Source organism: Trachypithecus francoisi, unplaced genomic scaffold (assembly GCF_009764315.1).
Source record: "Trachypithecus francoisi isolate TF-2019V2 unplaced genomic scaffold, Tfra_2.0 Lachesis_group0, whole genome shotgun sequence".
NCBI lineage: Eukaryota > Metazoa > Chordata > Mammalia > Primates > Cercopithecidae > Trachypithecus > Trachypithecus francoisi.
Window position 1 is genome coordinate 123,738,243 of NW_022681453.1, and position 26,215 is coordinate 123,764,457.

Sequence of the window (26,215 nt, forward strand, 5' to 3'; positions counted from 1 at the left end):
AAGGGATTTTTTCCAGCAGTCCCACCAGCTGTCAAGTTTCCCTTTTTAGAAAGGAAAAAGCTCCCCTTGTCCCACGATCTTGTACATGCCTAACCCTGTCACCCACAGCCATCAGCAAAGAGTGCGAAGCAGATTAATCCAAAGAGAATTAACTTCCCCTAGTGCCGAACCTGTTCTTAGAGGGACTTTACTGAGACGGACGTCTAACCCCCTAAATCTTAAAAGGGGCTCTAACCCTCCTAAGTCGGGCCTCTAACCTGAGATGGCTAAAACATCGTTGCCTTCTATTAAGAGGGGTCTCCAACCCACTCTGTCTTACGAGAGACTCTAAATCCCCTAAGTTGGGCTTCTAACTCAATCCCATTCTGTACCCAGATATCCTATCACTTACCCAAAGTCACCCAGTCAGTGCTCTAGTCTATTTCCTTTGGGTCAGGGGGCCTCCTTAGTATTGTCCCTTTTGTGCTTCACGAGAAAGATATTACCGGACCCCAACATTTACCCAAAGTTAAGCTTTGGGTCGGGGTTTCCGCAGTATAGTCAATTCTGTGGCTGCCAGAAAAACGTCACAGGACCCCAGCACTTATTCTAAGTTAGCCGTTGGGTCAGGGTTTCTGCACCATGGTCCCTTCTGTGGTCGCCAGAAATACCTTACAGGAAAGAGGACCTGATCCAGACCCCAAGAGAGGGTTCTTGGATCTCGTGGAAGAAACAATTCAAGGTGAGTCCGAAGTGCAAAGTGCAAGCAAATTTATTAAGAAAGTAAGCGAATAAAAGAATGGCTACTCCATAGACAGAGCAGCCTAGACAACTTTTTGGATGTATGTCTTCTTAGCTCATAAGACCATTTTCTATTAAAATCCAAGCATCTATTAATTGAGGCTTTTTTTTTTTTTTGCTATTACTATTGTTGTTTTCTTTCTTTCTTTTTTTGTCATAGGTTCTGATTAACTATACGTAGATGATTTCAATTATTTGTTTGATTTTCCCAGTCACTGATATACAGCATAAAAATCTACCACTGGATTCTGATATGTCAGAAAAATATATATAAAGAAAGTGTAACTTAAAGTTAAAAGATAGAATCCAAGGCAATAACTTCTCTTAATCACAGGAAACATATTAGGTATTTTCTTGGCCTTGCTCCTCTGGAAATTCTGGGATCTCTGAGGCAAGAATTAAAATGCTAACCCTTTATTTGGAAAGCAGAAACCCAAAATGGTGAGAGTAAAGCAAAGATGGAAGGAAGGCAAGGGAAGATAAGATGCAAAGATATGCAATGTGTTACCATGCTGGCTACATTTCCCAACTGTATTGAAAAGAGACATGCACGCATATTTATTCAGCACATGGAGAAGGTTGCAAGGAGGACCTGAACAAGAATACATTTTGTTTATTAACCACTTACTAAGAAAAGAAGTTAATATCAATATTGTCTCAAAGGCTATATTGTTCAGGAACGTCTGAACAATATAGTTTAGAAATTTCTAAAATTCACTTATTCAACATATTTCTCAGTAGAGTCAATATATTTCTCAACAGATTATAGTCAATATATTTCTCAATACATTATAATGTTCAGATAAGATTCAGATTGAATGATGATGAGATAATATAAAGCAAACAGAACAATACAAACTTCAAAGAAATCCTTTTTAATTTTACAAGAGGAAGATTATGTGATTGGTATGACATTCAAAGAAGATATCAAGGCAATTGGTATTTTCAGAAAACTTCAGACATGAAATATATAAGGAAAAAATACCACCTAGGAATTTCTAATTAAAACCTTTCTTTTTGATCTAAAATTTTCTCTTCACTGCAGCAATAAATATTTATGAGCATTAGAAAGCCTAATATTTACTGAGTTAATTGCTTTTTTAACAAGAGAACACTTTTAGAGAGGTCTTCTTAGGCCAAGCTTTGTTCTCTTGAGCTACTCACCACTCATACACACCATCAAATAAATGGACCACTGAAGCATGTTTCTAGTATGTGAGCCTCTCCACCACTATCACACTTGATTAGATAAAGAAAACTCAACTAACACATAAAGAACTAGTCTAGAGACAGCTCTGTGCCAATCCCATTTAATAGTTATATAGGAAAGGCTTAAACTGTGAGTACATTCAAGGAAGGCACCATACGCCTTCCTAGGGAATTAGAATTGACTGAGAAAATGGGTCAATTAGATTGAGACACAGAACTTTCCAGATTCATGTGTCAGGGCCACCCTCCATCTGGAAGCTCTAGGAGAAAATTAGTCTCTTACCTCTTTAAGTTTCTGGTAGCTGCCAGCATTCCTTATCTTGTGGCCATATGGCTCCCATCTCTGCCTACCAAGCCCTCCTCTACTTCTCTCTTACAAGGAGATATATAATTGCCTTTAGAGCCCACTGGGAGAATCCAGGATAATCTCTCCATATCAAGATTTTTCATAATCACATCTACAAAGACCTTTTTTCCCTATAAGTTAACATTTACAGGTTCCAGGAATTAGGACCTGATATCTTTTGGAGACTTTCTATCATCTACACCAGGACATATTTGAAAGTAAAAAGGAAGGGCCAATTTGTAACACTTCAAGGATAAAAGACAAAATCTAGGTCTGGCAAAGGCATAAGAATGGTACAATGGACTTTGGGGACTTGGGGGGAAGGGTGGGAGGGGGGTGAAGGATAAAAGACTACAAATAGGGTGCAGTGTATATTGCTCGGGTGATGAGTACATCAAAATGTCACAAATCACCACTAAAGAACTTACTCATGTAACCAAACACCACCTGTACTCCAATAACCTAGAGAAAAATAAAATTTTTTAAAAAATCTAGGTCTGACCCAGGCAACCTGGACGTACGGTCTCCCTGGAGTCCCAAATGCACTTCTAGACCCTGGGCCGTAACAAAACCAGTTATCTCACCTCCGCACTGATTATCAATGTTCTCCCTGAAGCTACCACAGGAAATTGATGCCAAATTCACTTTCTGCCCCTGAATTTTAAAAGAGGTCACCAGGCCGGGCGCGGTGGCTCAAGCCTGTAATCCCAGCACTTTGGGAGGCCGAGACGGGCGGATCACGAGGTCAGGAGATCGAGACCATCCTGGCTAACACAGTGAAACCCCGTCTCTACTAAAAATACAAAAACTAGCCGGGCGAGGTGGCGGGCGCCTGTAGTCCCAGCTACTCGGGAGGCTGAGGCAGGAGAATGGTGTAAACCCGGGAGGCGGAGCTTGCAGTGAGCTGAGATCCGGCCACTGCACTCCAGTCCGGGCGACAGAGCGAGACTCCGCTTCAAAAAAAAAAAAAAAAAAAAAAAAAAGAGGTCACCATATCTTTCTGATGTATTCTCTTTTTAAAAAAAAAAAAAAAAAAAAGATCTTAATTGGCTTTTTGAATTTTTTTTATTTTTAATGTTTATGAATGCATAGGTATGTATATTTATGGTGTACATGAGATATTTTGATACAGGTATGTGGGGATGATTAATGGGTATTAAAATATAGTTATATACAATTAATAAGATCTATTATTTGATAGCACCACACAGTAACTACAACCAGCAATAATTTGTTGTATATTTTAAAATAACTGAGGGAGCGCAATTAGGATGTTCACAACAAAGAAATGATGAATGCCTGAGGTGATGGATACCCCCATTTAATCTGATATGATCATTACACATCTCATTTGTTTTTATAAAACCAGTATGCGTTTCAGTGCTTTGCCATCTAACAGCCCTTTATAAGACACAGGACAGAATTCAAGAGTCAAGTTTCCTTGCCTCTTCCATTTTTAAACATTTGGTGCCTTCCTTGAATGCACCCATAGTTCAAGCCTTTCCTATATAACTGTTAAATATCACACTTGAATTTCTGTTTAAAAAGTAAGCAAGTAATAAACATATCTTCCAGATGTCAGCAAATAAGTGAGGGGGAAATATGTAATGACAGACTTTCCAATTTTTCATGAAATGGTATCAACCAGGCATCTGCCCTTTCACTACTTAAGTTAACATCACCTCCATTAGACTACATGCAAATCCAGTAACTTTACTTTCAGTGACTATAACATAAAAGATGACAGAAACTCTTTTGCATCACATTGTTTACTTTTACAATAATTCAAGTATTGGGTACCAGAAACCATTACCAACAAGCAAGTTCCAGTACCTTTGGAGGCACAAATGAACAAATGACACTCTCTGGAATAACTTCCAATATATTCACACCATGAAAAATATAAGAACTTCAGAATATACAGAAATCAAAACAACGTTTTTATCTACATTACCAGAGATTTTAACACTAAATGTACTAAATATTTTCCTTACCAACACAATAATCTATGCCACTGAACACACTATTTGGCTGGTCACTAATATTATGACCTCTAATGCAAAGAGCCATTCCAATAAAACCTTCCCACTCTGCACTGCTCTTACTGGTTTTATTTTTAGGATCGTTGCATGGCAAGAAGATGCCACTTCCCTCTTCCTCCTGTCGGACTTTGCATTTCTTTGATACAAAGCACCATTCATAACCACCTTTTTGTTTTCTCCCATTCCTTCCTTTGCAATAACGAAGGTTAGGATTGGTGGATAATTCAACATAATGTCAAAGTACTAAGTCAATGCTGCATTTTTAGCTGAGCCACCCAAAATTTTCACTCAAAGGAAGCCACATTAATCTCACAAAATCAGGGAATCTTCAGGGGAAAATAGGGCAGGTGCTGTGTAAAAGAAAAAAAACTGCCTCTTTTCTTGAGAAGATCATCTGACATACATTTCTCGAGCCTATTCAACACCAGACAATATTCTAGGACAGAGACAAAGTCTCTCCCCATTAGGCATTTGCAAACACTTAGAGGAAACAAACAGGATAATTGCAGGAAAAAAATCAAATTTATTAGGTTGTCAAATCCAAAACAGAAGACTATGTGTTTCTTGTGTACCAATGAATCCTAGGTCCTTAAAACATAATAAAGACTCAATAAACAGTTTTCAAAAATAACAAAAATCAAGTAGTACATCATGCATAATGTCACATGAATAGTTGCCTTAAGAAAGACTTAGAAATGTCTACGAGAGGTCGCGCGCAGTGGCTCATGCCTGTAATCCCAGCACTTTGGGAGGCCAAGGTGGTGGATCACCTGAGGTCAGGAGTTTGAGACCAGCCTGGTCAACGTGGTGAAACCCCATCTCTACTAAAAATGCAAAAATTAGCTGGGCATGGTGGCGGGTGCCTGTAATCCCAGCTACTCAGGAGTCTGATCTAGGAGAATTGCCTGAACCCGGGAGACGGAGGTTGCAGTGAGCCAAGATTGTGCCACTGCACTCTAGCCTGGGCAACAGAGCAAGACTCTGTCTCAAAAAATAAAAATAAATAAATAAATAAATAAATAAATGTCTATGAGAGTTCAGAAGGTGAGAGGAGTTACTCTGGTTGGAGAGTTTCAAGCAGGTGACACCAGGAAGGGAGGGTCAAAACTGGATCCTGAAGGGCAAGTAGAATTTAAATAGAGATACCCAGGAGAAAAATAAAAGTTGCATTCAACCAATGAAGGAGCGGTTAACTGGGCCAAGCCAGAAATGGAGTGTAAAATTAATGGTTGTTAAGACTAGAAGCACTAATTGGGAAAAGATTGTAACAAGTGTCTTCAACCACACAAAAGAGTTAAGACGTTTTTCTGTCCTGCAGCGGTGGAACTATCAGCCACACTAGAAGAGACCTGGGTTCAAGTCCTTGTTCATTAACTAACTAGATACAGAACTTGAACCAATTCATCTTCCTTATATGTTGTAGGTAAAATTGGGCTACAAATTGGCCTAAAGCAATGTTTCCCAGTCTTGCTAAATATAAAAGCCACTCTATAAAGTTAAAAAAATTACATTATTTGAATGATAATAATTGTACTTTTTATATAATACATCATAACATTTTTTAAAAATTGACTGTAAAATATAGAATTAAAAAGCTGTTATGAATTTAACATTGCTTTTAACATACTTCTACTCTATTGCTTACAATAGCATCTATATTCATCTGAAAAGTCCTGATGGGTACAAAGCTGATCACATTATGGCTTAATTTGCATTTCTCTGATTACTAATGAGATTGTGCACCATTTTGTGTATTTATAGGTCATTTTTAATCTTATTCTGTGAAATGCCTGCTCATGCCTTTTGTCCATTTTTTTATTGTGCTGTCTTTTATAATTGATTTAAATAATACTTTGTATATTCTATTAATACATATACAGTTCTTTCCAATATTTTTCTTTGTAAATGTTTTCTCCTAGTTTGTGGATTGTCACTTTCTTTATGGTGTCTTCTAATGAAAAGAAAGTCTTTGCTTTAATGAAGTTAAAGTTACCAATACTTTCCTTTATGCTTTGTATTTTTGTCTCCTTAAGTAATTCTTTCCTACTCCAAGGTTATAAAGACATTCTCCTACATTTTCTACTAAATTTTAAATTTTATCCTTCATATTTTGTCTTCATATATAATGTATATATATCAATGTATAAACAAATATATGCTTTTTTTAAGAATTTAGAAAATAACACAGAGGTAATGATATGGTTTGGCTGTTCCCCACCGAAATTTCATCTTGAATTGCAGCTTCCATAATTCCCACATGTTGTGGGAGGGATCTGGTGGGAGATAACTGAATCATGGGGGTGGTTCCCCCATATTGTTATTGTGGTAGTGAATAAGTCTCATGAGATCTGATGGTTTTATAAGGGGAAGCCCTTTCATGTGGTTCTCATTCTCTTTTATTGCCATGTGAGACATGCCTTTGCCTTCTACCATGCTTGTAAGGCCTCTCCAGCCACATGACACTGTGAGTACATTAAACCTGTTTTTCTTTATAAACTACCCAGTCTCAGGTATGTCTTTATCAGCAGTGTGAAAATGGACTAATACAAGCAATAACTGTTAACATTTTAGTATATTGCTTTCAGTTTGTTTCTATGTTTGTATATTTTTAATAAAATTGAAATCAGCTTCTTAGTCTGTTACTTTTATTTAATTTTATTGCATAAGCATTTCCAATGTCATTATTCATTAAATATGATTTTCTCTCTTTCAACTTTATTATAGTTTAATTAACCATTTTTAAATTATACATATGCTGTTCAATGTAATGTTTTGATATGTGCATGCATTGTGAAATGTGTGTATATATATATATACCACTTTTTAAAATTTATCCACTGATGAACACCTAGGTTAATTCTCTATTTTGGCTAAAAACTATAGAAATCAAAACAGCATGGTACACACATAAAGATAGATATATAGACCAGTGGAACAGAAAAAGAGAATCCAGAAATAAATTCACGTATTTATGATCAACTGGTCTTCAACAAAGCTGCCAAGAACACACAGTGGGGAAAGGATGACCTCTTCAATAGTGTTGGACAAACTGGATAGCCACGTGCAGAAGAATGAAATTGGTCTCTTACTGTCACCATATACAAAAATCACCTCAAAGTGGATTAAAAACTTAAACATGAGAATTGAAACTCTAAAACTATGAGAAGAAAACATAAGGGGAAACCTTCTTGACACTGGCCTTGGCAAAGACTTTGTGGATATAACCCTAAAGCACAAGCAACAAAGGCAAAAATAGACAAATGAGATTGCTTTAAACCCAAAAGCTTCTGCACAGCAAAGGAAACAATCAATAGAGTAAGAAGCAAACCCGCAGAATGGGAGAAAATATTTGCAAATCATACATCTGACAAGGAATTGATATTCAAAAATATATAAGGAACTCAAACAACTAAGTAGCAAGAAAACAAATAATTTGATTTTTAAATGGGCAAAGGACCTGAATAGACATTTCTCAAAGAAGACATATCAACAGCCAACAGACGATCATCTAGTCATTAGAGAAATGCAAATTAAAGTCACAATGAGACATCATCTCATACCTGTTAGATTGGCTTTATCAAAAAAACAAAAGATAACAAGTATTGGTGAGAATGTAGAGAAAAGAGAATCTTTGCACACTGTTGATGGGAATGTAATCTGTTCTAGACATTATGGAAACCAGTAGAGAGTTTCCTAAAAATATCACAAATGGAACTACCATGTGATCCAGCAACCACACTTTTGAGTACATATTCAAAGAAAATAAAATCTGTATGTCAAAAAGATATCTACACTCCCCTATGTTTATTACACCATTATTCACAATAGTAAAGTTTCCTTTTCATACTGAAGTCCACCTGATATATGTTTGTTGTAGTGTGAGATGGGTATTCATTTTGATTTTCCCAAATAATTGCTCTGCATAATTCCTGAATATTCCATTCCCCTCCACCTGCCACTGATTGGCAAAGCCATGTCTGATGATTAATTTTATGTATCAATTTGATATATAGGTAGCTAGTTAAACATTGTTTTGGGTATGTCTGTGAGAGTGTTTGTGGAAGAGATTAGCATTTGAATCAGTAGACTGAGTAAAGATTTTCCCTCACAATCATGGTTGGGCATTATCAATGAATCAAGAGCCTGGATAGAAGAAAAAGGTGGAAGAAGGGCAAATTCTGTTTCTCTCCTTGAGCTGGGACGTTATTCTTCTCCTGGCATTGGACATCAAAGCTCTTGGCTCTCAGGCCTGGGCTTACACCAGTGAAATTCTGGGTTCTCAGACTTTCGTCCTCAGACAGGGCATTACACCATCAGCTCTCCTGGTTCTCAGGCCTTCAGACTCAAATGGAATTACACCACCAGCTTTCCTGGTTCTCCAGTGTGCAGATGGCATATTGTAGAAAATTTTGGCCTCCATAACCACATGAGCCAAATTCCATAATAAATTTCCATATATATATATGGAAAATATATAAAAATTGTATACCAGAAGCACTGAGAGAGTGTGACAGGTGTATGAGAGTAGACCATAGGTTTTATATATATATATATATATATACACACACACACACATACACACACACACACACATATATCCTATTGGCTCTATTTCTCTGGAGAGCCCTGACTAAAACACCATGTCTGCCTTACATATTTCTCTATTTGCATGGATTTGTTTAAGCATTATTTATTCTCTTCCACTGGTCTGGTTATTTAAATTTCTGCCAATGCCACACTATTTTAATCACTATAGCTTTGTAATGTCTTTATATTTGCCCAAGCAAATACCTCGACATTATAAAACTCCATTAAATATCCAAACACACCATTGTTCAAAATACACCCTGTTTGGACACTCATTAATATTCACCTACTAATAAACATAACATATTATCTTTTCTCTTAGGTGGGGGACAGAATGAACAAAAAGGACTTAATTTAAATATTCAACCACTTATGGATAACTAGAAATAAATTTGAATGATATTCTGGGCTCATATTTTGAGAACACTTTTGCTACCCACACAGTACATAGAGAAAAGCAAATGCCAGATTACCCAGGCACATCTAAATCACCTATATGAGAGACTACCTGAATAATGACTCCAAAGCAAAATAAAGCATACCACTTTTGGAGACAACAAAAGTCTTTATTTACCTTCTTAAAGAAGTTTAATAGGTGGTGAGAAAATGTTTAAAAATAACTGACTTATCTCAAAAGTAATCTTAATTTTTCAAGGCCAAAGGATACCTACAGGCCCAGCTGTTAAACATGCAAACACATGTGAGTTCCTTTTGACTACATCATTTACATGGCAATATCTGTGCAATAATATTTATAAATAAAACCTTGAATAAGGTTGTGGTTTACTCTAATATGCTTGTCACATTCTCTCAGTCCTTCTGGTATAAAATTTTTTCAAATAATATTCCTCTTCATTCATATGCTACATTTTTTTCTAAAGGTTACATAATAAAATGAATTATAGTTGAGCGCATAATTCTACTTGAATAATCAAGCTCATTTGAGAAGTCAGTTCTAATGTCTGCAGCTGGGCTGAAAAGGCATTACTGGGCTCACAGCTACAAGAGCATCAATGTCAGCAGGGGAACACTTGGAAAATGGGTAACATCTTCCCTTCACAGCAGCACTTTTGGTTAAATGGAATGTTGTGCTCTAAACTAAATTACTTCAAGTCTATTTGTGAGACTCAGTTGGATACATGTTTCTTATATAAACAACGGCTGGAGATAAATCTGCCAAAACTGGCATGCTGATTTGTATTTTTAGTTATGTAAAACTTTCAGGCCCAGAAATGGAATCCAAGAAAAGCATGTTATTCTAGCCCCCAAAATTTCTTGGATATTTTATTGAATACATTATAATGCATAATACATATATTTACTAATGGTCTCCTGGTAGTACAGAAATTGTACTCATTTCTCTAAACTGTCCCCTAGTGACCAACTTAGTTCCAGGGCATTTCAGCTACTACAGAGTAAAAATTGTTAACTAGGGAATTTAAGTAAGCTGCCAAAACTCTTCAATATTAAAGACAACAAGTAAGGCCTTTCCTCAAGGGATCAAGACTTAACCACACTTGAAAACAGAGGAAATTCCTTCTAGTGTTTTCACACATATAAGGGAAGGGTATAGTTCAGGAGTTAGTGAGCTATAAATTAGGCAGAACACCACCATGGTTTCACCTACTGGGAGGTAGAAATGTAAGAATAAAAATCTAAATAATTCATTTATTTCCATTAAAGAGTGAAGGGAAGCATGCAAAATTTTGGCAGAAAGAATTAAAGACTTCAGAATTCCAAAGGCTTGTGGTGCAGCATAAAGCACTTCATTCTCCTCAGATAGCTTTTTTAAACCTAACTTTGTAGCCTCCAGTGTATTTTTCTCAGCATCTCTATCACCTATGCCCCCTCCTCCCATCTCTAACATAACTGCTTTAGTGATGATCCCAGAAATCTTTATATTGTTCAGAGAAAACAGAAAATCCCACACCAGTAGAAGTAAAATGGAAAGTACAGTTGGAGTCATATACATTTTAGGAAACTACTCTCTGTTCAGGTCATAACCAATAGAAGAGGAAGACAGCATTTGCTGTTAGATGTAAAGTGCTCTACTGGTCATATATAAACTTTTCAATACAGCATCTGATTTGATGCATGAGAAAAATGGAGAGATACAAGTGCATTGGCCACTCCTCACAGCCCTCCCTCCTATGACAGGTGGGTTTGCAGTTTCAGCACCTGTTCCAACCCTCTTCTAGCATGCCAAAGCAGGCAAGCTGTATAATTATATTTCCCAAACTCTCACAGCTAGCATCCGATGTGTTATTCAATTTCCACCAATCAGGGATTGGTGCAAGACCTTGATTTGAAACTGGGTCACTTGGAGAGAAAAGCACTCATTAAGACTTTTACTTGAAATGGGTTTACATGAGGCAAGCAAGGTGAGATGCAGGACACCTATTTTCCTGGAGTAGAGCCTGGCAGATTTGGCGGGTTCTGGTGTCAGTAACTATGGTGGTGACTTTCTTTTTTTTTTTTTTTTTTTTTTTGAGACGGAGTCTCGCTCTGTCGCCCAGGCTGGAGTGCAATGGCGCGATCTCGACTCATTGCAAGCTCCACCTCCCGGGTTCACGCCATTCTCCTGCCTCAGCCTCCCGAGTAGCTGGGACTACAGGCGCCCACCACCAAGCCTGGCTAATTTTTTGTATTTTTAGTAGAGACGGGGTTTCACCATGTTAGCCAGGATGGTCTTGATCTCCTGACCTCGTGATCCGCCCACCTGGGCCTCCCAAAGTGCTGGGATTACAGGCTATGGTGGTGACTTCTTGAATAGCAGCTTTACCCTCCTGGCAAAGGCATCAGCTCTGTTAGTTGCTTGTCCCTGCACTGTGGTTCTGGTTATAGTTCCTCCTACTTGAGTGTGTCTTTTCTCAATGAACCTTTGAAGCTTCTCAATGAAACTTTGAGGTCTCTATTTGTTTCTCTCAATAAATACTTTACTAGTTAAACAAGCCGTAGTAAAGTCTATTGTGTGTAAGAACTGTGGCTACTAACGTTACTTAAAAATCTATAAAATAGTCTAGAGTTAAACAGAAAACCATTCTTCCAGCCTTCATCTTCCTCCCCTACTGGATACTTCCTGCCCTTGACCATCAGACTCCAAGGTCTTCAGATTTTGGACTCTTAGACTTACACCAGTGGTTTGCCAGGCAGGGGTTCTCAGGCCTTTGGCCACAGACTGAAGGCTGCACTGTCGGCTTCCCTACTTTTAAGATTTTGGGACTCGGGCTGGCTTCCTTGTTCCTCAGCTTGCAGATGGCCTATTGTGGGACTTCACCTTGTGACCCTGTGAATCAATACTCCTTAATAAACTCCCTTTCATATATACACTTATTCTATTAGTCCTGTCCTTCTAGAGAATGCTAATACAACAATCATTGAATAAAATAACCTTTTAGCACTCTAAAAATTAAGTAGATTAAGAACTAAGCCTTATTTAACAAATGGTTTGCATATCTATGTAAAAAAATCTGTAAATTGGACAAAAATGAACTTTGCTTTAGACACCAAGAAAATACAAACAATCCTAAAACTATAAGCAAACTGTACTCCCAAAGTAAACTTGCAGTAGATTGGTTGTGGCCTTGATTGTATTTGTACAGAACATCAGTGTTCTAAATGGTGACTGAGTTTCTGTCACCTCAAAAACATTACATAAGTTGTACTAGAGTAGAAATGCCACAAAACTGCATTAAAAAAAGAAATTAAAAAATCACATTAAGAAAATAGTGATTATACAAAATAGAAACAAATTAAATAAGAAAAAATTAACTTACTGTGAATGCTGGTTCTTGAGGGGACAAATGAGTTTAATCAGATGGTGAAAATTTAGAAATCATTGTTAAGCTTCTCAACAGAATATTAGAAATCACAGTACTGATTCATTTTTGTGTCAATTTCTTTTTCAGAAAATTATTACACCCATTTTCCAAGAGATGAATGTGCCACTAATATTACACACAGATTTTCAGTTTTAATTAGTGATATTTTGAGGACTCATAAACACAATAGAAAAAGGAAGGTCAAAAGACATAAGGAAAGAAATCTTTTCTGAGATAACTATTCATTTTTAAAAAATGAAGATAGTTGTTAAATGTACAATAAAAGATTAACTCAGCATGTCTGTGGTGCTCAAACCCTGTGCATTCAATAAAAAGGACTGGCCCTTAGTTGGTTCCTGGGAAATAAACCATAAGCACTTGGAATATCCTGCCTGATTAGATTCTTTGTATATATGAGGTCTTGGACCACACCAGATAATTTATGCTAATGACGCAATTTATGGAGAGTGCCTATTTTTGTTCCCCTGGAGTCCTGGGTCATGCTATAATAGTTTGGTCTCTGGGCAGGATAGCATGGACACCCTGAACACCAAGGCTCCAGTGAGCTTCCCTGGTAGGTCACATATCATACATGTCATCTTCCATAGTCCCTTGGAAAATTAAGAGTTGCATATGACTCCACTAGGACAGAACAACAGGAAGTTTGAGGCTGGTTTCTGCTGAACTGTACCCTATGCATCTTTTCCATTTGCCAATTTTAATCTATCTCCTTTCCCTAAACCATGAGTATAAAACCATTCTAAGTTCTGTAAGACTCAGTGAATTATCAAAACTGGAGTGGTCCTAGAGACTCCCAAGACAGCAAATTTAAGAAGAATATGGCACAAGGTAGAAGTAGTAAAAGGATATTACATAGAGTGGAGTTAATAAAAGATCACAGGCCAGAAGCGGTGGCTCAAGCCTGTAATCCCAGCACTTTGGGAGGCCGAGACGGGTGGATTGCGAGGTCAGGAGATCGAGACCAACCTAGCTAACACGGTGAAACCCCGTCTCTACTAAAAAATACAAAAAAAAAAAAAAAAACTAGCCGGGCGAGTTGGCGGGCGCCTGTAATCCCAGCTACTTGGGAGGCTGAGGCAGGAGAATGGCGTAAACCCGGGAGGTGGAGCTTGCAATGAGCTGAGATCCGGCCACTGCACTCCAGCCTGGGCGACAGAGCGAGACTCCGTCTCAAAAAAAAAAAAAAAATCACAAAGAAGAATAGCATTTTTCCACAGATGGAAAGAAAATTATTTTGATAGTCACGTGACCTCACCCATCGCTTTCTGATTTATTACAAAGAGGATAACATGCATCTAAAAGGGACAGCCCTGGTGGTCACTGTGTGGATCAAGGGATCGAGCTCAGAATCACCAACAGTAAGAATACAAAGACCTTGCGATGCAGTGAGAAGTGCCTAACAACATCTCCACAGCATTCTTGCTGAAAATGTTTGACCTGCATCCAGTCAGGAAACAGACAAAACATGTACCATGAGATGTTCTGCATGACAACTTTATTGCACTTTTCAAAACATTCAGTGTCATGAAAAATAGAAGGAGATGATAAAGCTGTTCTGGTTTAGGAGAGACTAAAGAGATAATGTGAATGAAATAAACGCATCTCCTTTGGATTTCAGAGCTAAAACAACAATAATAATGATATAATGTAATGTGACACAATATAAAAAACTATTGTGGACATTTGGGGCATGATTAAGGCAATCTGGGTACGAGCAATATTGAATTAATGTTGATTTTATTAGTTGTAGCGAATACCTCCATTTGGAAAGATGCATGTCATGCTGAAGTATTTAGAAGTAAAATATGATGTCTGTAATCTATTTTCAATTGTTTAGCAAAAGAAAAATGTACATGAATGGTATTACCAATGAAAGACAGGTTACTTGAGGAGAGTAGTTTGAATGTGATTTTTCCACAGATGAAGAGAGAAAGGTATGTAGATATTCACACAGTCTCAAAGTTTGGAGAGAGAGAAAAAGATTGAGAGACAGAATGAGAGAGAGAAAAGGTGGGTGTGACAATATGTTAACAGATAAGGGGTTTGCTTTTCTTGCCCTTTCCATTTTCCTGTGGATTTAAAAATTTTCAAATGTATATCCTTAAAATAGTTTTCTTTCTTTTTAAAAAAGAAGAAGAAGGAGAAGGAGGAGGAGGAAGAGGAGAAGGAGAAGGAGGAAGAGGAAGACGAGAAGAAGGAGGAGGAGGAGGAGGAGAAGACAGAGAGGAGGTCATGCTGCCTTCTCATATGCATGCATCAGATGATGAACCAATAGTTTGTGTGGCTGAGGTTGCTATTTTGTGTGTGTTGGGAAGCTGGTGTGTAGAATTAGGACACAAGTACATACACAAACCATATTCACACACACACACACACACAGCTGTCATTTACATGTATTGAATTACATTTGCAATTCAATTATTCATAACATTAAGATTGGATTAAGTGTAGAGAAAAATGTGGGAATTTTGGAAGGGAAATTGCATCTATAGTATTTTTTTCTTTTTTCTTTTCTTTTTTTTTTTTTTTTGGAGACAGATCTTGCTCTGTCTCCCAAGCTGGATTGCAGTAGCACAATCTCGGCTCACTGCAACCTCCACCTCCTGGATTAAAGCGATTCTTTTGCCTTAGCCTCCCCAGTAGCTGGGATTACAAGTGCATGCCATCATGCCCGGCTAATTTTTGCATTTTTAGTAGAGAGGGGTTTTACCATGTTCGCCAGGCTGGTGTCAAACTCCTGACCTCAGGTTATCTGCCCATCTCAGCCTCCCAAAGTGCTGGGATTATAGGCAGGAGCCACTGCACCCAGCCAGTATTCCTGCATATAATTATAGTTGAGTGTCTGAAATGGAATAACAGTATAACATCATAAAGCCTTTTCCATTATATATATACCCACAGAAATATAAAGTCTTGGAGCTATGTGAAAGTTTGGAGATTCGTATCACTGGAGAATTAACATCCAAAGACCTCTCTTTTTGGGTAGAATATTATGTTAGTAAATATTGTGGGGTTGGAAATCAAGTAGATTCAAAGAAACAAGACAGTATAATCCCTGCTCTTAAGAAACTCAAATTCTCATTGGAAAGCTCTGACACATTGTTTTTGTAAAGATTATTTCATTTCCACAAACATCTTTGAAATTATCCTATTAGAAGATTACCAAAATCCTAGAATAACCCAAACAAAAGAGTTACATTAAATCTCCTTTAGAAGACTAAATTATTGACATTTCAGTCCCAGTGACCAAGTATCTGATTAAAATGCTGCAGAGAAACACCATGAGAAACTGAAACGTTATTACCTTGAGAAGATCCCCACACTAGAAATGAGACAACTGAAAATGAAGGAAAGAATTCTGGGCTGAGAGTCTTCAGAACTTGGCCAGGTCCCATCCCTATAGTATGCTGGATGTATCAAATGGGGAAAGTCTGGTAGCATCTCTAAGCTTCAGTTTTCACTATAAAGTGATGTCCATAATAATTCTGATGGCTGTTATAAAAATAAAACAGCTTAAATATGCAAAAGCCTTTGTAATCAATTCAGCACCCTGAGTATATTAGGTGAGGAGAGTTGAAGACTCTGAGAGTTGATTCTCAGTCACCGGCTCCTTGACCTCTACCTCTCCCTTTCTCACCAGTTCCTACTTCCCTTCACTAAAAGTAAAAGAGCTCATGCTAATATTCAAATAAGCAGCACTTCATCAAGGAAAGTTCTAGAGGTTGCAAGAGGAGACATGGACCTACTCTTCCACATCAAACATCATTTTTTAAAAAAAACAAAGTACAAACATATACCTAATTAAACTGCTTGAAATAGGAAATACTTTGTTCTAGCAGGTTGTAAGGATTGTCTTATGCTGGTTACTTTTGGAAAAATCAAGAAAGTGTTTCAAGTGTTTCTTAAATTGACGAGGCATGTTTCTATACACTTTCTGGAAAAAAATACACAATACTCTTTTCTCCACATTTACTGATTATTTTATGAATGCTCTAATATTAAAGAGAAATGTGTCTATTTAAATAAATGCTCCTAAATCCAAGAATGATAACTAGATAAAAACTATAAAAAAAAAAAACCCTTCAGATTAGCTCAAAATCAAAGCCACTGGTGTGACATAAGAAAATTTTAGGGGACAATTATTCTGTGATCCTCTCTGGGAGAATGTTAAATAAATTTGTATGGTTTTTCTGCAGTTTAAAAAAAAGAAAATTTTAAAAGGGTACTTTAATTCCTCTGGATGAGTCAGGATTGTTATGATTGGAAAGGATGTTGGATTTGGAATCAGTTCACTTGGGTTTGACCAAGGCTTGGCCATTGATTCACTTGGCTTTAAACAAATCACTTGACTTTTCAGGGCCCCAGTTTCCTCCAGGTAAATTAAATGCATGTAAAGTTTTTTTTCAACTGTAGAATTTTATGCACATCATTATTTAAACTTTGATTCTAACTCAAATTTCATTTACAATTCTACATTTCCTAAAACTGGAAATTGTGAGTTGGTCGTCCAATATAATTATTTGCAATCTATTTGACTGAAATGGATTTTAACTTCAGAATGAAATGCTTTTATTGCCTAACCCTTGACACAGAGTGCAGTAAAACTTCCCATCAGAGTGCCAATGAGCCAAGCACATACTGAGTTTACCCCTCAAAAATGCATTATTACTGAATACTAATTTTTGTCATTCAATGGAAAACATCATAAATTGAAATTATAAATTAATGCCTCATTTCAAACTGCAAGGTAACTTCTGAAATGACTCCATTACTGATCTGTACTGACATTTTGCCAGGCTGTGACATAACTGCACTATTGTGAATTAATTTATCTTCTCTAAAACTGGTATGTCTCCCAATGCACCATTACCATGACAGCTTCCTTCTGCTTCAGCCTAATGATACAGTATTCATTGCTCTGCCCCTTCTCTCTTATCTGCGGACAACTTGAAAGGCTAAAAAAGCAAAGGACTGGATTCTATATCCAACCTCTCTGAGGCTCTATTTCTTCTTTTCTAAAAGAGAGATTATTAATATAAATATGTTTATATTAATTCAAATATATATCAGCCATGTTATCACCTTCTAATATTTTAGCAAGCTATTCACTCAACATTGACTATCTGAAAAAAAAACACATTGACTATTTCTTTGTATTTCACTTTTTTCAGCAATTTCTGCCCATGTTCTAAACAGCAAAACAGTCATCCAACACACAGGGTCATTTCTTAAATTCAATTTTACAAAAATATTTATAATCTCTACCATGTGGTCTAAATCCAAGCATTGTACTAAACTCTAGAGATGCAAAGATAAATAAGTCACTACCTCTATTTTCATGATGTTTCTACTTAGTGAGAGTACCATAGAATGAATAAAAATAACTAAAACTGTATATATGCACATATGTATATTGTTTATTGTAAATGCTACAGAGGTATATCCATACAAAATACTGTGGCAATGCCAAGGAGAGGGAAGTCACTAATTCTTGCTAGGGAGTTCCACGGAAATTTTTCAAACAAGGTAACATTTGAAGATTGAAGAAGTTACAGGAGCAGAGAAGGAAAAAGCGGAAACTTATGGCAGAAGAATCAGCACAAGTAAAAACAGAGGCCAGTAAGTGTGTAGAGAATGGGATAGAACAGATTAACCAGAGCGAATGACTGATGGGCAAGACACCAACAGATGACCTGAATGTTGAATGGCAATCCCAAGGCTCTTAAATGTCATCTTATAGAAAATACACAACGAACAAAGTTTTTAACCAGAGTTGCATGATCAAATGTCTGTTTGCTTTGAAATGCTAACTCCGGAGACAATATTATAGATGAACTGGAAGTGAATAAACTGGAGATGAGGTTTAAAGCAGGAAAAGTAGGGAGATATCCTCTTGGAGACAGATAGAAAGAGAGAAGATAGATTTCAGAGACATTTAAGATGTAGACCCCACAGCACATGACCAGATGAGGGTAGAAGTGAAAGTGAAGGAATTAGAAAGAGGGAAATGTCAAAACCAGTTCCAAGGTATCTTGGGGGATAGGGGTGAAGGAGCAATGATAATGGGAGAAGAAACATTGAGATCAACATGAGGCATATAGACTGTGAGGTGAGGGTTCTTCAACATATCAAAGTGAAAAGTTTAGTCATTTGTTGGAAAAACACAAGTGGAGTCCAAATAAGAGGTAGAGGATAGGAGATGTTATAAATCTGAGGCTCACTGGTGCCTAAGGAGCAGTAGAGGTCCTGAAGGTAGACGCAATAGCCTAGGAAAAGTTAGATGGGAAGAAAAGAAGAGGAATAATGTCAGGGCCTGGGGAATACCTAGATGAAGAGAGAGAGAAGGAAGAGAAGAATGCAAAAAAGAATGAGAGCAGTGCAGTGGTTCATGGATAGGAAGAATCAATATCGTGAAAATGGCCATACTGCCCAAGGTAATTAATAGATTCAATGCCATCCCCAGTAAGCTACCAATGAGTTTCTCCACAGAACTGGAAAAAACTGCTTTGAAGCTCATATGGAACCAAAAAAGAGCCCACATTGCCAAGACAATCCTAAGTCAAAAGAACGAAGCTGGAGGCATCATGCTACCTGACTTCGAACTATACTACAAGGCTACAGTAACCAAAACAGCATGGTACTGGTACCAAAACAGAGATACACACCAATGGAACAGAACAGAGTCCTCAGAAATAATACCACACATCTACAGCCATCTGATCTTTGAAAAACCTGAGAAAAATAAGAAATGGGGAAAGGATTCCCTATTTAATAAATGGTGCTGGGAAAATTGGCTAGCCATAAGTAGAAAGCCAAAACTGGATCCTTTCCTTACTCCTTATATGAAAATTAATTCAAGATGGATTAGAGACTTAAATGTTAGACCTAATACCATAAAAACCCTAGAAGAAAATCTAGGCAATACCATTCAGGACATAGGCATGGGCAAGGGCTTCATGTCTAAAACACCAAAAGCAATGACAACAAAAGCCAAATTGACAAATGTGATCTAATTAAACTAAAGAGCTTCTGCACAGCAAAAGAAATTACCATCAGAGTGAACAGGCAACCTACAGAATGGGAGAAAAATTTTGAAATCTATTCATCTGACAAAGGGCTAATATCCAGAACCTACAAAGAACTCAAACAAATTTACAAGAAAAAAACAAACAACCCCATCAAAAAGTGGGCAAAGGATATGAACAGACATTTCTCAAAAGAAGACATTCATACAGCCAACAGACACATGAAAAAATGCTCGTCCTCACTGGTCATCAGAGAAATGCAAATCAAAACCACAATGAGATACCATCTCACACCAGTTAGAATGGCAATCATTCAAAAGTCAGGAAACAACAGGTGCTGCAGAGGATGTGGACAAATAGGAACACTTTTACACTGTTGGTGGGATTGTAAACTAGTTCAACCATTACGGAAAACAGTATGGTAATTCCTCAAGGATCTAGAACTAGAAGTACCATATGACCCAGCCATCCCATTATGGGGTATATACCCAAAGGATTATAAATCATGCTGCTATAAAGACACATGCACATGTATGCTCATTGCGGCACTATTCACAATAGCAAAGATTTGGAATCAACCCAAATGTCCATCAGTGACAGACTGGATTAAGAAAATGTGGCACATATACACCATGGAATACTATGCAGCCATAAAAAAGGATGAGTTTGTGTCCTTTGTAGGGACATGGATGCAGCTGGAAACCATCATTCTCAGCAAACTATCACAAGAACAGAAAACCAAACACCGTATGTTCTCACTCATAGGTGAGAACTGAACACTGAACAATGAAATCACTTGGACACAGGAAGGGGAACATCACACACCGGGACCTATTATGGGGGGAGGGGGGGGAATTGCATTGGGAGTTACACCTGATGTAAATGACGAGTTGATGAGTGCAGCACACCAACATGGCACAAGTATACATATGTAACAAACCTGCATGTTATGCACATGTACCCTAGAACTTAAAGTATAATAAAAAATAAAAAATATATATATATATATTTGGGAAAGAACCTAAAACAGTGCTAAACTCATTAGCTATTGTTATTATTAATATATTAGTATAATTCTAAGGACCAATAAGAGCTATAGCTTATAAAGTGAATATTATGTGACAGGCATTTATGCTAAGTGCTTCCATGGATTGTCTCACTAATAATCCAAAAATCCCTATGTTGTATTTTTATTACCATTTTATATATGAAAAGCCTGAAGCTATAGAATATTTAATTTTCCCAAGGTCATATAGTAGATTTTGGCATCAACTTTTAAACCCAGGTGATCTAACTCCCCAGTAGAGCTCTTTTCCCTAATTCCAAGTAACATTGCCTTGCTACACTCTCCTGTCTCTGAAAGTCCATTGGAATGGCCATTCAGGTACTATTTTAGTACAATGAAAGTATAATTTATTGACTAGCACCATAATGGCCTTAACATGTTAATGCAATTTCTAAATATGTGGGAGTTCCACCGAGAGAGTTACTAATGTCAGGAGAAATGAGAAATAAAGAAAACTACCTATTATTTTTATTCCGTTTCTCAGACTGTTATGATCCTTTGATACTCCACTGAGCATAACCCCCTATGCTCCCCCAAAAAGGGATATAAACTGTTATGTTATAAAACAATTAAATAAATGAAACTAAAATTTCCAGAAAAATACCAAAAAAAAAAAAAAATGAGAGCAGTGGTTGAAGATGTTGAGGTAGACCTATGAGTTGTTGCATGAAACAGAAGACAGCAGAGGAGACCACAACACAAAAGAGTAGTGAAGGGCTGTTCCAGGAAGCAGTGAAGACAATATTTATGGTTACCCAGCCGTTACCCAGCAATTTCCACAAATACATACCAAAGGGAGAAGTGGAGTGCTGGAGTGATCCAGCCAATTGTAGGGTCTGTCCTAACTCCTGGGATGCAGGCCTATCGGCAAGCACTAAGGTAAGTGTAATAAAGAACTCCAGCCTAATCAGAGAGAGGGGTGGAAAAGAGCCCCTGAGGAAGCGATGATGTGGTTGAGATCTGATCAGGAAATGAAAGTTAGTTGAGTGAGAATGAAATGAAACAACATTACAAAACAGGGATAACCAGGTGCAAATTCTCTAGGGCAGGAGGGACAAGGGCCCGAAGGAGGACAGCAAGGCATGGGCTCTGAGCCTGAAGGAAGAGCAAGCATATGAAGCTGGAGTGGTGTCAGGGAACCACACCATGGAGGAGCCAGCAGCCAGTGGTAAGGAGAGGCCATTAAATGGTTTTAGGTAGGGAGGGAGACAGAGTCAGATTTTAAATTTTGAAATGATCAGTCAAGCAGTTTAGTAATTAAGTGTAGGTGGCTCCACAAATATAAAAATATAATTTTTCAAAGATGACTAATCCTAAGAATGATTCATCCTAAGATGTAGGTTTCAGGCTAAATGTGCTCCAGATTCACTCTTGCTCAATGAAAGATAGTATGAAGGATTATTCTCCACTCATCTAGGGCAGGACAGATCTTTGCTTGGTAAAGAGCAATACCTGTTTGAGATGTAGATGTCAGTCACTGGAATTAGAACTGAAAATGTTCTGAAGAACCAAGAACTTATGCCACTGCTTCTTCAAAATATATACAAACTCCCGAGCTAAGTAAACTAAAACTGGTTAAGGCCCTTCATAATCTGGCTCTGGCGACCTCAACTTCACTTCTTCCTCTTTTCACTCTTCACCTTACACTGCAGCCACACTCAGTCACTTGGAGCTCCCTCCTCACATTAGTCTCTCCAGTTTGTGGATCTTTGTACCTGTCCTTTATTTCTAGCTGGGTGGTGCTTATGCATCCATCCTTCAGGTTACAGTTTAAAAAATGTTTCTTCCAGAATTCTTTCTGAATCCTCAACACTGACATAAAGGAATACCCTATACTTCCTATGTCTATGTACACATTGCTGGTCTCTGTAGGCATGCTAAGTCCCCTTCCAGATGTCATTTAACTGGCAGCTATGGGGAAGACAGAGAAGTCAGAGAGGCTGTGGGCCAAGTAAAGGTCTATATAGGAAAAGAGAAAATGATTGGAAGTCAAGGAGATCAGAACCAAGTCCAGGAGTGAAATCCACTACTCTGTAGTTCAGAGAAATGAAAAGAGATTCTTCTGTGCTCAAAACCCTCATCTACTTTTTTTAAAGTTCTTAGAGGTAAGAGTAACACAGTGGGAGGTCACCATCAAACCTCTTCCAATAGCCAACAAGAAGATTGACTAGAAACTAGAAACCTTATTTATTCCAACCCACTGATTTGCAAAATAGATGTCCAGTTAATCATGTAACTGAATTTGTTAGGAGATTTAAGAAAGGGTGAAATAATTTACAAAGAAGAGAAGGGGATTTTTGTTTTTAGCAGTTTCAGTGAGGATTGACTGAGGACAACAAAGACTGGAGGGAATAAAATATTGCCTCCCCTCTAATAGATAGAGTGGCGTTTTGGGAATGGCACTGTGATTTCTTCCAACTTTTTGACGTTGATCTGGACTGTTTTTTTCTGTCACCCATCATGGCAATGTGACTGTTTTTGCTTTATTTACATGCCGTGTCACACAACCACACAGACTGAAAATCAACACTAACACTATTATCATTTTCAGCAAATCCATATAGCCACTTAAAGAAATTAGAACAGATGATGGGGGCAGACTCTATGACAATTCACAGTAATGTGACCAAGCAATTTATTGACAGACAGGGACTGCCAGAGATACTGAAAAATCAGTCCTAGGACTTGGAGGATTTTACTAAACTTACAGACAAGTTCAAACTGCCAAACTCTCCCATGACTGAAATGTGAAGATCAGCGGTTGGTCCAAATGGTATCATTTTCGCCCTGCTCTGGAAATTAAGCAGCTCTGAGCTGATAAAGTCCATAATTTAACATGTAGGGCAAATTGCTAAAGCACTTAACCAGTGAGGTACTAATCTTCCTTTCCTATGTGAACTGGAACTTACTCCTGACAGCAAAATCAATTGAAGAGATTTACCCTAGGGATATCTTCCAAAAAGCAGTGTAATCAGGAGATAAGGGAATTGGATGGGTATTGCATTATCACAGACCTCCACCAACCATGCCACCAGATGCCAAAGGCTTCCCACAGCCTTGAGCCTGGAGCTGCACTCCTCTCAAGCAAATCCCACTGAACTCACAGTACTTGGAGGTCAAGAAACTTTCTCCCATATTGATTTAATCTTGTCACCTGAAACACTTGAGGTCAAGCAAATTCACCACATTGGTTCCCTGGGGCAGTTATGGGATCACAGAAGAACAATCTCTGCTTTTTTGTGTGTTACAGAATGCCTTGAGCTACCTGCTCAATGTACTTGATGGCTGAAAAATTTGCATGTGTCATATGGCTTCTTAAAGTGAACTGTCTGCTTTGAACTCACAGGGGTTCTAGAAATCCAATGTACTAATCTTGCAAACTTTTATTAGAAATAAATAACATTTGTTACTTAAAACAACGAAAAGATAGTCGCGGCCTCATTGCCACTTGTTATGTCTTGAGACCACACCCTGGCCCCCATCTCTACCACACAACAGAGTATGCAGTGTGGTATTACAGAAAAGGCAATATATGTAAACATGAATTGTTGCTCTACACCTTGCTAGATATGTAAACTTGGCTCAGTACTCAACCTCCTACACTATTCTCTTACCTGCATCTTATCTCATCTGCCTCCAAGAATTGTTATGGGGATTGAATGAGATAATATAAAGTACCTAGCACAGGCCGTGACACAAAAAAATATAAACACCATTTTCCTTTATTTTTCCCTTAATATTAATGTTTGGTCTTAGTGTGGAATCAATTTAAGTTTCTTGTCTAGTATCAGAACATATTTAGAGTAATATCAGGAAAGGACACTCACCCCTAGAGCTGAAATTCCCATGATTCTCTCTGTACATATTCTTTAACCAACCCATCCACTACACAAATTCTCCCAAATCTTTGTCTTTAGCTTTGTCTTCTCACATGCCTGCTCATCTCTACTTATGTCTGCCACCCTTACCTCAAACCATTCCACAAGCCAAGTGGACTTCAAAATGAATGTATTTGTGAGGAAACTTTAATGTAACTGTGAAGATGTGATGTCTACAGCTAAATTATGACCATACTGTAAGATTATATATATATAAAGACTGAGTTTTCAGTGAAAGTTCTATAGCTGGTCCTAACTGAGAAAAGGAAATGGAATACTCATTGGGTCTTACTGAGGGTCTGTACCAATCTCCTGCCAATTAAATGTCAAAGAACTTACCTATCAGGCCACAACCAGAACTTAGAAAGCTACAGGTAATCTGGATACTTGTGCCAAAAAAGGAGCTTGAGTTTGAAAGAATAAGTAATATTCTAGGAAGACAGGATGGCAGAGGCCACCTGCATATGAATCAGGCAAAAGGCTAGGATGAAAAGAAGGTAGACAAGATCTCTATTAAGTTATAAGGCAAGATCTCTATTAAGCCCTTCGGGGTTAAAACATAATTATCTGTGGATTGGATTACTGGAAAATTGGCCATTTTGAAGTCAAGCAAGCTAAAAACAGCTTCACAGAATGCTAAAAATTCAGGCATGAAAGACAAGTGTTAACTAATCATTCAAAGCTTGGATAACTGCTTTAATAATATCCCAAGAAATGATGCCTCTATTTTGGAACACTTCCAATAGCTTTAAAAAAAAATACACACATTCCATTTCAGATGGCTTTCACCATTAGAAAATTCTTCTATATCTTGAGCCAAAATCTGTCTCTCTGAAAGTTCTATTACTGGTTACAATGCTAGCACTCAAGTTTATATAGAAAGTCTAATTATATATTCACACGACAGGCCTTCAAATGTCAGAAGGTGGTTATCACATTCTCATTTTTAGACTATTTACTCCCAGTTCTTTTAACAGATTGTTTACATGGTATGGCTTACCCATACTGGTCATCCTTTTTTATATCTCTTAGCCACTCAATTTGGCTAAATCCTTTTAAAGTGGACCACTGGGACAGGGAAGGAACAGAACTATAAACACTCTCTTTCTAGACAGCTATGTGTATTCATACAACTTCAAGTCACATTTTCTTTTCTTTGAAAGCCTCATCACATCTTTGGTCAATGGTGTGCTTACTGTCAATTCAAACTTTCTGCCTCTTGGAGCAAAATTTCTGGAAACAAAACAGGGACCATATATCCATCCCTGTTAAATTTCAGCATAATGAATTCAATCCATTCTCCAGCTAGTAAAGATTTTTTCATTAATTTTTTTATTCACAACTTGAATGGGCAGACTTTGTATATTTTCTTTCAAGTCGTCAAAGATATCAAAAATTACAAGGCTAAAAAAACCTCCTTTCAATTGAACAGAAATCCAT